The sequence below is a fragment of the Macrotis lagotis genome, chromosome 5, assembly GCF_037893015.1.
Source record: "Macrotis lagotis isolate mMagLag1 chromosome 5, bilby.v1.9.chrom.fasta, whole genome shotgun sequence".
Classification (NCBI taxonomy): domain Eukaryota; kingdom Metazoa; phylum Chordata; class Mammalia; order Peramelemorphia; family Peramelidae; genus Macrotis; species Macrotis lagotis.
The window spans coordinates 55,384,496-55,397,335 of record NC_133662.1 but is presented as its reverse complement, the minus strand read 5'-3'; the positions used below and the strand labels follow the sequence as shown (position 1 = coordinate 55,397,335).

At 35.9% G+C, this 12,840-nt stretch overlaps 1 non-coding gene across 1 annotated transcript; it reads left to right on the top strand.

The window, feature by feature from the left end:
- The first annotated feature begins 12,062 nt into the window (after positions 1-12,062).
- On the top strand, positions 12,063-12,165 carry LOC141490285 (U6 spliceosomal RNA). Its single transcript, XR_012469135.1, has one exon. It is a non-coding gene; the product is annotated as a U6 spliceosomal RNA (small nuclear RNA).
- The last annotated feature ends 675 nt before the right edge of the window (positions 12,166-12,840 follow it).

Here is a 12,840-nt window from a genome sequence, read left to right as displayed (position 1 = left end):
TTGTAATGAGCAAATGAAAAAGTAGAAGCAACTTTTGTACATCTTAACAAGCTATACACTTGTTGACTATTTTTATGATTTTAGAATAGCATATAGAGGGCACCCAATAATGCTGACTTCAACAAAATCTTAGTCATATTTTAAGCACTTCTTCTTCAAGTCATTAGTTATATCTCCTTGGACCAACTCTGAAATGATCCTACTTAGCAGTGACATAGTTCATTTAGGTTTCAACCCTTTTACAAACATTAGCTCATTTGTTGTATGAATGAATCTCTTAAGAGCTGCCATATTTTCTGCAAGTATGAGTCGGCCATCTGTGTAGTGATGGGGTATTTGAAGTCATGCCAACTGCCAGCAATGGTTATGGTTGAAAATGAGTTAGAGCATTTGCCTCCTCCCACCCCCTCAACACAGACACAGGCATACAATCACACACATAGTCACACACACATGCACACATACCTGGGTTCCTGGGCTGTAGTGTCTGTCAATAGGGGACTAAAATATCCACAAAAATGAAAGGCAGTGGTCATGACCCTTATTGGAAGAAAGAATTAGCCAGCAATTGTTGGAGTGGGAATTATGAAATTTCCAATTTAGTGAGGATAGGGAAGAAAGCATCATGGATTATAAAGTAAGAGGTAGAGTGAATTGGAAAATAAGCAATAATTTCATCTTAGAATAGGTAGATATTATTTGAGTTAAGATCAGCATACTAGAGGAAGTAATAGGAAGATTTTTTTTTTAAAAATCAGATCTATGATTTTATCAGTTTTTTGACCCCCTGGTAAAGAGTAGGAGTATTTTTACATTTGGACAAAAATAATAACACACAGTTTCTAATATTTAAGAAGAAAACTTGCATTTAGATTTGTTACTTTCTTGGATTGATTGGATTACTTTCTTGGATTGTCCTCAAACTCAGGACAAGTTTGAGCCACTTACCATCATTTTTAGCATCACCATATTTTCACTTTTCTTGCTTACTGAAAAATTGAAATCCTCTCTCATTTTCTCACAGGATGGAGATTAAAAAAAAAACACAACACTTTCAATCTTTCTTTCTTCAGATTGCTCCAAAATAAGAAGAGCCAAAGAAAGAAAAATAAGTTGACAAATTCTAAATTCAGAAAACAATCCTTCCTTTGGAATTTAAGATGAGATTAATTGGAAAATTCAAACAAAACAAACCAAAAACCCCCAAAATTCAAGCCCCTAAGCAAAACTAAAGCCAACAATGCCCATCTCAGTTTGCAAACCCTCTCTGATATACTTAGGTCTTGGTTAGATCAGGTTGCTTCTATTCTTTGGAGAAGTCCCTATCTCCTACCTACCTGGGCTACCATACATATTCTTTCCTAGAAACTTCCTTGTACCATGCTTGTATGAACTCTATCGTCTCCTTGTCTGTTACATAAAAAAAAATGGAAACCAATTAAACACAACAGAACAAGAATTTATTTCCTTCTCTATCAAACCTATGGCCTTTGATTGTGCCACTGAGTTGACCTGGTATAAAAAGGATAAAATTCAGAATTTCATATATTAACTAGGTGTAGGGATTTGAAGTGCTTGGCAGAAATTGTGGGTATCAAGTCAAAAGATGGCTTATTACCGAAGCTTGGCTGATCCTAGCCCCTTCTTCTTCCTTCCTTTGTCTGAAATACTAAGACCTGATTATTTCCTCTGTTGACTGAGACCCAATCCCAGATGTATCCCTTTCCCCTTGGTTTCTTAGACTCCATGGAATCCTTTGCCATGAACCCTTCTTCCCTTGTTTCTTCCCTCCACCCTTGGGGGCTCATTTTAGTCACTGGATCTTCCTTTGAGAGAGTTAAAAATCTTTCAAATAACTACCTATCATAATGGATCCAGTGAGCTGGATAGGAAGCTTAAATCTTGTGTTATGACCTATTTGACCAGGAACAAGACAGTATGGTGTCTTTGAAAGAACATTGAACTAGGAGTCATACCACCCAAATTCAATTCTGCTTACTACTTGTGTGATCTTGGGCAAATCACATTAATCCTCATGGTTTTAGCATCCTTATCTCTTCACTGAGGGTCTAGATTAGATGATTTCTAAATTCCTTATTGTCCTAGTCTAAGACTTTTAATCTGAGGCCCAGAAACTTGTATTTTTAACATTTTGATAATTGTATTTCAAAATAATTTTATCTTATTTTATTTTAAACTACAGAACATTTTAAGAAAGGCTCTTTACGTTTTACCAGAAAGCTGAAGGGTCCATGATATAATAAAAAAGTTAATAATCTCTGCTAAATCTATGATCCTATATACTCTCAGGACTTCAGTTTCCCGATCTGTAAAATGGATATTAGTAATATTAATACCATCTACCTCATGAGACTTCTGTCAGATTCAAATAAAATAATTTATTTAAAGCAATTTGAAACCATAAATGTAACATAAATGTCCATTACTATTATTAATGCTTGGTCTTCTGTTTTTATTTAATCTCTTTTGTCTCTAAACCTGTAAGAACAAATTATAACCAAAATGTATATTAAAAATGCCATTTATATGGATTAAAAAATTCAGTCACACCTTAATGTTTTGTATATAGAGCAACAAAATCCAGAAATTTAGGAATATTCAAAAAATTCATCACATTTTTCTCTCTTTACCTGAATTCCATTCATTGTCAAAGAGAGAAAAGAGATTACCTTTCACAAATGTTGCAAAAAAGATCAGTCAATGAAAGTTAATCCCTCAGTTACTAGCTACTTTAGAAAAGTATACCAATATTGGGACAGCAACTATGCCTTATTGCGTTCCACACATATTAAACAGCCATATGGAAGCTTATATCCCATTCCATTTCATAGCATTCTTTAACCCCTCTCAATGCAGCCCAGCCAAGCACTAGGCTGGAAATGGGGTCAGCTGTGTGTTTTCTATTTTAGGAGCAGAGGGTGTATGTAGAAATGCCCCAGTTTCATCAATTGCGTTTTCATTTTTGTAGGTCACACACCAGCAGCTCCAATTCAGGATGTTTTTCTCTATTTCTGGAACAAATTGCCTATATAGTATGCTTCAGCAAGGTTAACTTAGAACTGTGAGAACCGATGGAACAGATTTTTGTTTTGGATGTCACCCCTGAGACAGTAGTTTAAGGAATCAAGTCAAATACTTAACAAGTGGCTAAAATGTGAAGACCTGAACTTGAAATATATAGACCAAGACAAATGGAAAGAACATAAATAATGTACACAAAGTGCTGTAGGCATCTTGGGGGAGAATTTCAAACAAAAAGCTCAGCCTATAAGAGGAAGATCATAGAGGTCAAAAGAGAGATGAAGGATAATGTAAAGTGACATTGAATTATAATTCAGTCATTGGAATAAAATTAAAGTAGAATGGGAACCTACTGTCATGAACATAGAAGTAGTAACAGGAGAGGAAAAGGGTTTATTTATAAGGAATTTGACACCAGAGGTCATGGGTTCAAATCCTTGGTCTCTCACTATTTGTGCACCCTTGGGTAGCTGATTTAACATCTTTAGACTTCAGTTTTATCCTCTACAAAGTAGATCTCTAAGATCCTTTTCTGCCTTAAATCTATGATCCCATATGTCTTTTCTGCCTTAAATCTATGATTCCAAGTTATTTTCCAAATTTTCCTCCAAAAGTTTTTTCCCAATTAAAGTGAACAAGACCTGTCTCTATATTTCTCTTCAGACATGCCTATTTGTCATTTTCAATTACTTGCAAGTAGGAAAGGAAAAACTAGTGAACCAGTCTAACTTATTAATGGAAGCAGACAGAAAAATGACAAATGGCCAGAAGAGATACAATAAAAAAGAAAGGAGGGTGAAGTATGTGTGGTATCAGGAAAGAATATTGAATTTAAAATTAGAAGAACTGGTTTTAGGATTCTGCTTGGTTACTCACTTAAAAAAAGTTTTTATTTATTTTTTCTTTTGCTTTATTCCCTTTACTCTCAGACAATTATTATAAGTTCCCTTAGAGTAAAGAATAAAAAATATTTTAAAAAGCAAAACAAAACTAACCAACATAGTAAAAAAAGGTTTGATGTTACACATAGCATTTATATCCATACTCCCTGACTTCTGCTAAGAGTCTCAGGGAGATGTCATCTTAGTCTTTTTGGTTACTAAATTTGGTCATTACAATGTGAAATCATTCATTTCTATTCTTTTAGTGTTATTTCCATTTATATTACTATATTCAATGTGCAGCTTATTTTCCTCTTCTTATTCATTTTATTTCAGTTCCCATAAGTCTCCCCAAGTTTCTCTAAGTTCATCAGATTCTTAATTTCTAATAGCAATGTAATATTCGCTACCATTTTTTGTACCATAACTTCTATTGATGAGAATTGATGAGAAGAACATCCCAAATGGAGTCATGAAGAATTGGACACAACTAAAATAACTCAACAACAGCTATAGATGCATAGTTATATACTCACACATATACACTATACTATATAATATATTCTATGTGTATATTTGTATTTATCGACTTTCTATTTAAGCTGCATATATTTTATATATGTATTTATCTCCCCTATTAGAACTGTGAGAAATTTATTATCTCTCTCTTGTACTTAATAACTAATTATTGTATTAGGATCAAGATTTTCGCCCTTTTCTACTTCCTCATTCAGAAACCAATCAGCATGGGAAATGTCTTTTAAAGGCTTACCAAGGTCAAGATCTAATCTTTCAGTAAAATAAATTCTAAGTTTGGGTTAATGGATGTATTCCTGATTTTCATGTTTGCTCAGAGAGATGGAAATGTTGATCCTATCTTTTGTCAGATGGGTAATTTGGAAATTGATGTCTCTTTGACCAAGATTTGAGTGATCCAAGTCAGGTACCCTAAGACCTGCATTGTAATATTGTCCAAACTCTCACTGTAAGTAGTGGGCACTTAATATTTGTAAATTGATTAACTGCCTCTGAATGAGAAGCATATTTGTTCTCATATCCTCCACATAAAAAAATCAAGCAGTTTGGTGATGTAATAAGAATGCTGGCTTAAGGAATTGGGTTCAAATTCTAACAGTGCCATTGCTAGGATACCTTTTATCCTTTTAGCACAGTGCCTGGAACCTACGTGCTTTATAAATTCTTGTTGACTGATTGATTGACTAACTGAATGAATGAATAAGGCATCCTTCCTGAGTCGAAATTTTTGCATCTGTAAAATGACCCTTTAAGACATGTGCCTTTAGTTCTTCTAAAACTCTTATTGAAGTCTAAGGAAAATTAGCCTTTCCATCAATAATTGTTTTCATTATCTTTGCCTTTGTCATTTCAGTATCACTTAAAACTTTATGAACCTTGCTTTCATTTAAATAAGAAAGGTCTGTTTTGAAATTTTCTCTGATACTGCTTTAATTCTTTTCATGATGAAGGTGGTGTTTAAATTGCCTTAATTTCCAGAGGCTTTTGAAATTCAAAGATGTTTGGAGAGGGGTTTTATTGTGTCATTATATATACCTAATCTTTTCACAAATGAATAATCACCATGGCAAGATTTATAAGTGTTCACTGCCTATTGTTGTTAATACTCTAACCTGTTGTGTTTCTAATGTGTTGTTGTGTTCCCTTTGATTCTCATCATCTAGTCATCTACCACTGATTTATAAAGAGCAGTGTTTTCTTAAATGATTGTTTCTCTAGTGTGACAGACTTTTTGAGCTAAAAGAGACCTTATTGATCCTCTTTCTATGCCCTCCCCTGCTGATTTCTTCTGCTCCCACAGGTTCAATTATCACCTCTAAACAGATGACATTGAAATACTGAAACTGGACCTAGTCTCTCTCTTGAATTCCAGGCCTAATATAGTCAACTAGATATCATACTGATTCTACAAACCTAACACAAAGTCATCACTGCATCCTACCACAAATCAATGCCTCTTTTAAATCTGCTTATTTTTAGTGATAGCAACTCACTGTCCTAGTCACCTTGGTTTGAAGACTTGGAGTCATTTATTTTTCCTTCTCTCTCACCAACTTCCTCCATCTCACACACATATTCCAAAGAGCAGAGGCCATTTCCTGATAGAAGTATTTAACAAATGTTAAGAAAAGTTCCAAAAGAATCTGAATTGATGTTCCAAATAAGAGAAATGTAATCCAAAATGTAAATGTATATCAAACAATACTGAGGTTTCTATTCACCTCCTGCAAAAGATAGCAAAAATGACAAAAGATGAGCTAGTCAGTTTTGGAAGGTATGTGGAAAGGTATTTTCATTCTGGCAAGCAGTTTGGAAGCAAATGAAGAGAATGACTTGGATTCAGAGATTCTATTACTTCCAAAAAGCATATGACAAAATTAAAGACCAAAGTGTACACCAAAATTTTTATAACAGCAAATTTTGTGGTAATAAAAAACTGGAAATACAGGAAATGAAGTAAATGCTCATTATTTGAAGCATATTACTGTACTATAAGAAACAATGCATTGATGAATATAGTAAAATATGAGGAGATTTATAGAAACAAACAGCTACCTAGTGAATGAAATAAGTAAAACCATGAAAATAATATACAAAATGACTGAATAGATACAAATGAGAAACATTCAGAATCATAAATGCTAATGTAGCCACTGATTTGTTTCTTGGGTTCAGTTCTGCTCTCTGAGGAATTGAGACTCAGACTGGGGAATGCAGGTTTTGGAAAGAAAGTAGAGATTTATTAAAGGAAGTTACAGCATATTGAGAAAGGGATAGAAAAATTAGAAAGAGTTTTAAGAGAAGACCATGTGCATTGCTGATTAAATTTTTGGTCATGCCAACTGGCCAGGATTCAGCAGAAGATTGGAAGGTCGGAAGAGACACAGAGAGAGAGAGAGAGGGATAAAGAACAGCCAAACAGCCTTGGCTGGGCCTCGGTCAGAGAAGACTGCAACCTTAAACCAGGGTCCAACCCAGGTTTTTATGTCTTGCCTCTCATCCAGAGGGCAAAAGGTAAACTCCCTTTTCCTATATTGAACCTGGAATTAGGTAGAGGGTAAAGCCTAAGGAGATCAGGATACAAATTTTATATTAAGAAATGAATCAATGGTACATCCAGAATGGAGAGGGTCTCCACCCAGGGAGCTTTTAAGATTATAATTGTTTCTGTTTTCTGCTTCAAGTCAATTTACATCTCAAGAGTCAATTGACAACTCCACCCAAATTCTTTCTGTTACATTCACAATTCTCTTCCTCTTTCCCCTGCTTCACTAAGATTTGGCAACTGATTGGATCTGTAGTTTGAGGGAAAGTGTGGAATGGAGTATGACAATGAAATTATGATATTCTGGAAGAACTGTGGCATTTTCTACAATAATAGGAAATCTTGGGAAATGAGAGGAAAAGATAATGTAATAAGATTGAAGACAGGGGGAATGGAGTTCAGAAAAGATAATTAAAGATAGGGTTCATTTGGGGTGAAAAACTCAGATTAAAGGAGATAAGAAAGGTTTAAATTTTAATTCAAAGTTTGTACAAATAGTTTTACAACTTAACCACAAAAGATCCACAAACTAATACAAAAAGTTCACAGGGGACTACAAAAAATTCACAAGTTACTACAAAAGGCTCTTGGAGAAGCAGCAAGACAGTGAGCTTCAGTAGAATTAGGATGAAGCTGGGGGGGGGGGGGTTGAGGAATCATGTTCCCTTGAGCAGGGTAGTTTCCCACAGGAAGACCAGCTAGTAGGAGACAAAAAGTAGAGAAGAACAAAGGGGTGTGGGCAGGTCACACTTCTCAAGAGTGGGCTAGCTTTAAGGAAGCCAAACAGCATTAGGAGTAAATAAGCTAAGTAACAGAGAAGGGCAAAGGGGTGGGAGATTTGGGCAATGACACTCCAAAGGAAGGCAAGCCCCCATGAGTAGTAAAGAAGTAGTAGTAAAGTAGTAAAGACTCCTATTGGAGTCGGGGATATATTACTCCTCCAGAGGGTGCTATCCTTCAAAGGCAGAAGAGCAGTAAGGAAGAGCATAGGGACTTTGGGGTGTGACCTTTCCTCCTGAGCTAGCTCCTCCAAAGGGGGATGAGGAGCAGAATTGAGTGATCAGAATTTTTAAGGAGGAGGTAGATGGGGGAGATATGTTGATGAATGGCAGCCACTCAAAGAACAGAGAAGAGATAAAGAGAAGCATATAGATAAGGGATGGTAGGTCAAAGACTCAATCCTTTTAGGCTAAGGCTGGGATCCATTGTTTTCTTGACTGAGGCCAGTCTGGCCTGGGAAAGGGTAAGGTCCTTTCCTAAAAGTTCAAGAACCTCATCTCATAGCCTGGGAGCAAGTATTTACTGGGGGTCCTTACCAGGGTGGGGTAAAGTACTTTACTAAAAGTTCATTGACCTCTCTTAAAACTTGGGCCATGATATGGGGGCAGGGACAGGAAATATAAGGTCAGTACAGAGGGTACAGATTAATAACTACAAAGCATATTTCTGTCCCACTATTTCCCTACTTCAAGATCAGGGATACCATTCACAGTCCAATCAAGTCTGCTTATCCTGTGTGCACTACTAATCCTTACTCTGCTCTACTAGCCAAAATGAAAAGGGAAGAGATAGCCTTTTACTGGTCCCTCCCTAGAGGCCAGAAGGCAGAACCTACAGCTGAAGTGCATCTGCAATAGCCAAAGATATGAGAGATAATGGATGCAATGATAGCCCATTCTATAGCTTCATTAAAATGAAGTCCAATAGGGCAGCTAGGTCACACAGAGGATAGGGCACCTGCCCTGGAGTCAGGAGGACCTGAGTTCAAATCTAACCTCAGACAGCATTTACCTAGCTGTATGACCTTGGGCAAGTCACTTAACCTCATTGCCTTGCAAAAGTAATAAATAAATTAATAAATGAAATTACAAGAGTGCAGCCATATATAAGAAACTGAGATAAAATGAGTGCCAAAAAACATACACTATATATTTCCTAAAGTAAGCAAGAATAGAAAAGCACAGTAAGATCACAGGTAGGAGGTAGGGCAGAAATTTTCCTAAAGGTTCTTGCACTTTTGTTGGTAATTATTGCCATAGGTTTAACTGCTCTGAAGGTTTGACAATGGTTCAGAAAAGTGGAGAGGGTAGAAGTTTGTTCAGTAGAGGGAAGGAAGAGAGCATCTTCCTCCTATTCATTGTTCATAGATCCTCTGTGTACTGGTCAATCCCTCTTTGGGCAATCCCCACTTTGGAGATCACTGATATAGATCAATGCCCTCATTTGACAGATGAGATCAACTGTGATCAAGAAAGGTTGGTTAAGAGAGATCAAGAGAGTTTAAGTAATATGTCAAAGGCATAATAATGGCAAAATGATTACTAGCCTTCTGTGTTCCAGTTGAGTGATTTTGCCTCTATCCTACAATGCTTATGTCTTGCTGTAAAAAATGGGCTAGTAATTGCATCCATCATCTCTCATATCTTGAATGGGCTCCCTCCCACCCTCCCACCCATCTCTGCATATTGACCTTCTTTCCTTCTTTACCTTCTTTTCCTCCCTTAGCTAGAGGGATCACTCCTTCAATAGCAAACTGTAAGGCAAATGTTGCTCCCTACTCTAAAATGAACAGTACTATATGATATCTCAGAAATGGAAGGGACATTTAATTTGACTTGTACCTGAACAGTAATTCATTCCTCAACATCCTGATGATTTATCTCCCAATCTCTATTTGAAGGTCTTTGTTGATAGGGAATCCAGTCTCTGTTGTAACATATGAAGGCACAAAGAGAAAAAATACTGATGAGGAAGAAAAAGAAGATCTTCCTTAAGAGACTAATATGAATGCACAGGGGCCTCATTGATGAAACAATTTTTTAAAAAGACACAGAAACAAAGACAAATAATTAAGAAGTGCAAAAGAGTACAAAATCCTTTGAAAATGGTGTGAGAAGGAGACGAAGCTAGCAATGAATACTAGAGCACCAATTTTCTGTTTGCTTGTTTGTTTGTTTAAATCCACATTTTGGGAACTGCAGGCCACCAAGAAGTGATTGGAATCATCTTCAGAGTATTTAGATGATGATAATGATCATCAGTGAGAGTACTAAACTTTACAACTCTATGTTTTTATTTCCAACTGATTTTGGGGTTGGGGTGGATAAAAGAGAAAGTTAACAGAAATTAACAAGGGATTTTGTAGCAAGCATTTTTTTTTAACAAAAATTCTTGTTCAGATATTGGTTGAACTAAATGGCCTTTCTGGTTCCTTCTAGCTCTTAGATTCTGTAGTTTACTTTTGAATAGTTTTAATATGGCTGAAGAGTATTCCTTACAAAGTGCCGAAGTCTGCTTCTGCTACTCACCACCCCTATAGGTTGGTCCTGGACTAAGAAAGACCAGAGTATAAATTTAGTTTAGAAAATCTTACTGGCTGTATGATCCCAGACAAGCCATTTAACCTCTCTCTACCTCTGCTTTTTCATCTGTAAAATAATAATTAATAATAGCACCTACTTCACTGGGGTTATCTATCTATCCATTTATCTGTCTCTATATCTGTTTCTCTCTCTCTCTCTCTCTCTTTCTTCATACATACACACACACACACACACACACACACACACATGAAGGATAGCTAGGTGGCACAGTGGTCTTGAAGTCAGAAGGACTCAAGTTCACATCCTACCTCAATCATATACTAGCTGTGTGACCCTAGGTAAGTCACTTAAACTAGATTGCCTCACATCCAGAGTCATCTCCAGTCATCCAGATCCATATCTGACCACTGGACCCAAGATGGCTCTGGAGGAGAAAGTGAGACTGATGACTTAGCACAGCACCCCCTCACTCAAATCCAATTCATATGTTCATCATGGCATCACCTCCCTGATATCATGACAATTTTCAAGAATGAAGGACAAACAACTATATATACATACATACATACATATATATATATACACATACATATATTTATTTATTTTCATGTGTATATGAAAATAAATTATATAAATGCTAACTATCATCATCATCATCATCATTACATCATTATCAATTCTGCTTTCTGGGGCCATGATGAACAAGCCTAGTTAATCTTTTTATTCCAGAGATTAAATACTGAAATGGATAGAAGAGAAATAGTTAACAGGAACAAACAAGAGTTGCTGACCTCATCCATTCCATAAGAGTTAGAGTAGCAAACGTTTTGTAACAATAATTCTTATTCTAGGTATAGCTTAGTCTACATATTCTCTGTAGTCCCTTGTAATATTTGAAGACAAATAACTTATCTAAAGACTTCTCTAGGTTAAATATTCCCAGTTCCTTTGATCCTTTAATGATAGAATCGTCTCTTCTTTCACCTTTTTTTTTTTTAAGGTTTTTACAAGGCAGTGGGGTTAAGTGGCTTGCCCAAGGCCACACAGGTAGGTAATTATTAAGTGTCTGAGGCTGGATTTGAACTCAGGTACTCCTGACTCCAGGGCCGGTGCTCTATCCACTGTGCCAGCTAACTGCCCCTTCTTTCACCTTTTAAAGTTTGTTAATGTGGGGCTAGGAATTGAACACAATGATGCACCAAGGTAGAATAAAATTGGGGATATTATCTCATTCATTCTGGACTCTATGACTCAGTAAAAACTGCATTACTTCTTTTTTGGATTGCCATGTTACATTATTTATTCATATTGAGTTTATAATGCACTGAAATCCAAATACTATTTCTACATTAAGCACTATCTAACTACTCTCCTGTTATCTACTTGGGAGGTTAATTTCTTGAACCTGTGACTGGATTTTCTATTTGTCCTGATTGAATTTCAAAATATTAGATTAATTTGTTGTTCTGACTTGTCAAATACAGATATATGGAAAACCAATCAGAAACCTGAGGAATAATGAATATACATATGAACATGTTTCTAATTATAGAAATATTGCTATGAGACATTTACCATTACTTTTGTTGTCTTTCAGTTTTAGTCCTTGTATCTAAAGATTAGTAAGTGTGCATTTTAACCTTCATCTTCCTAGATTAGAGAAATGAGAATAGGAGTGGGATGTTTTTGAAATATTCTAGGAAATTTCTCTTTACTTTTGTCTTCTATCCAAAGGTGCTCACTTCGGTAACACATATACTAAAATTAGAATGATACAGAGAAGATTACATGGCCCCTGTGCAAAGATGAACAAATTTGTGAAGTATCATCTATCCAAAGATAGTACCTTGAATGAATGAATGAGTGAAAGAAAAATCACCCATAAATATTAAGTATTTACTGTATCCTAAGTTCTAGAGATAGAAATACAAAAAATAGCAACTTTTCTTGACTTTAAGGAACTTATATTTGAACAGGAGGAAATAAGACATTTTATCCCCCAATTTACTTCTTTATTGAGGATCTTTCATAGTTTCAAAGGCCAGCATAGTGTAGTAGATAGAGTAATGAAATATAGAGAACCTGTATTCCAATTTGGGCTCCTACTCTTGGTCTTTATGTGACCTTCTGGCAATTCACTTCAGTATTGCATTGTATTCTATTTTGTTGTGTTGTTTTGTTTTACATTGCTTCACATTGTATTATCCTGACCAATATATGGGCTGGCCTAGAAGGTCTCCAAGATTTGACTCAGTTTGAAACTTGAAACTATGATCTTACTGTGCTTTTCTATTCTTGCTTACTTTAGGAAATATGTAATGTATGTTTCTTGGCACTCATTTTAGCTCAGCTTCTTATATATGGCTACACTCTTGTAATTCTATTTATTTATTTATTTTTTACTTTTGCAAGGCAATGGGGTTAAGTGACTTGCCCAAGGTCACATGAGGTCAGATTTGAACTCAGGTCCTCCTGACTCCAGGGCTGGTGCTCTATCCTCTGTGTGACCTAG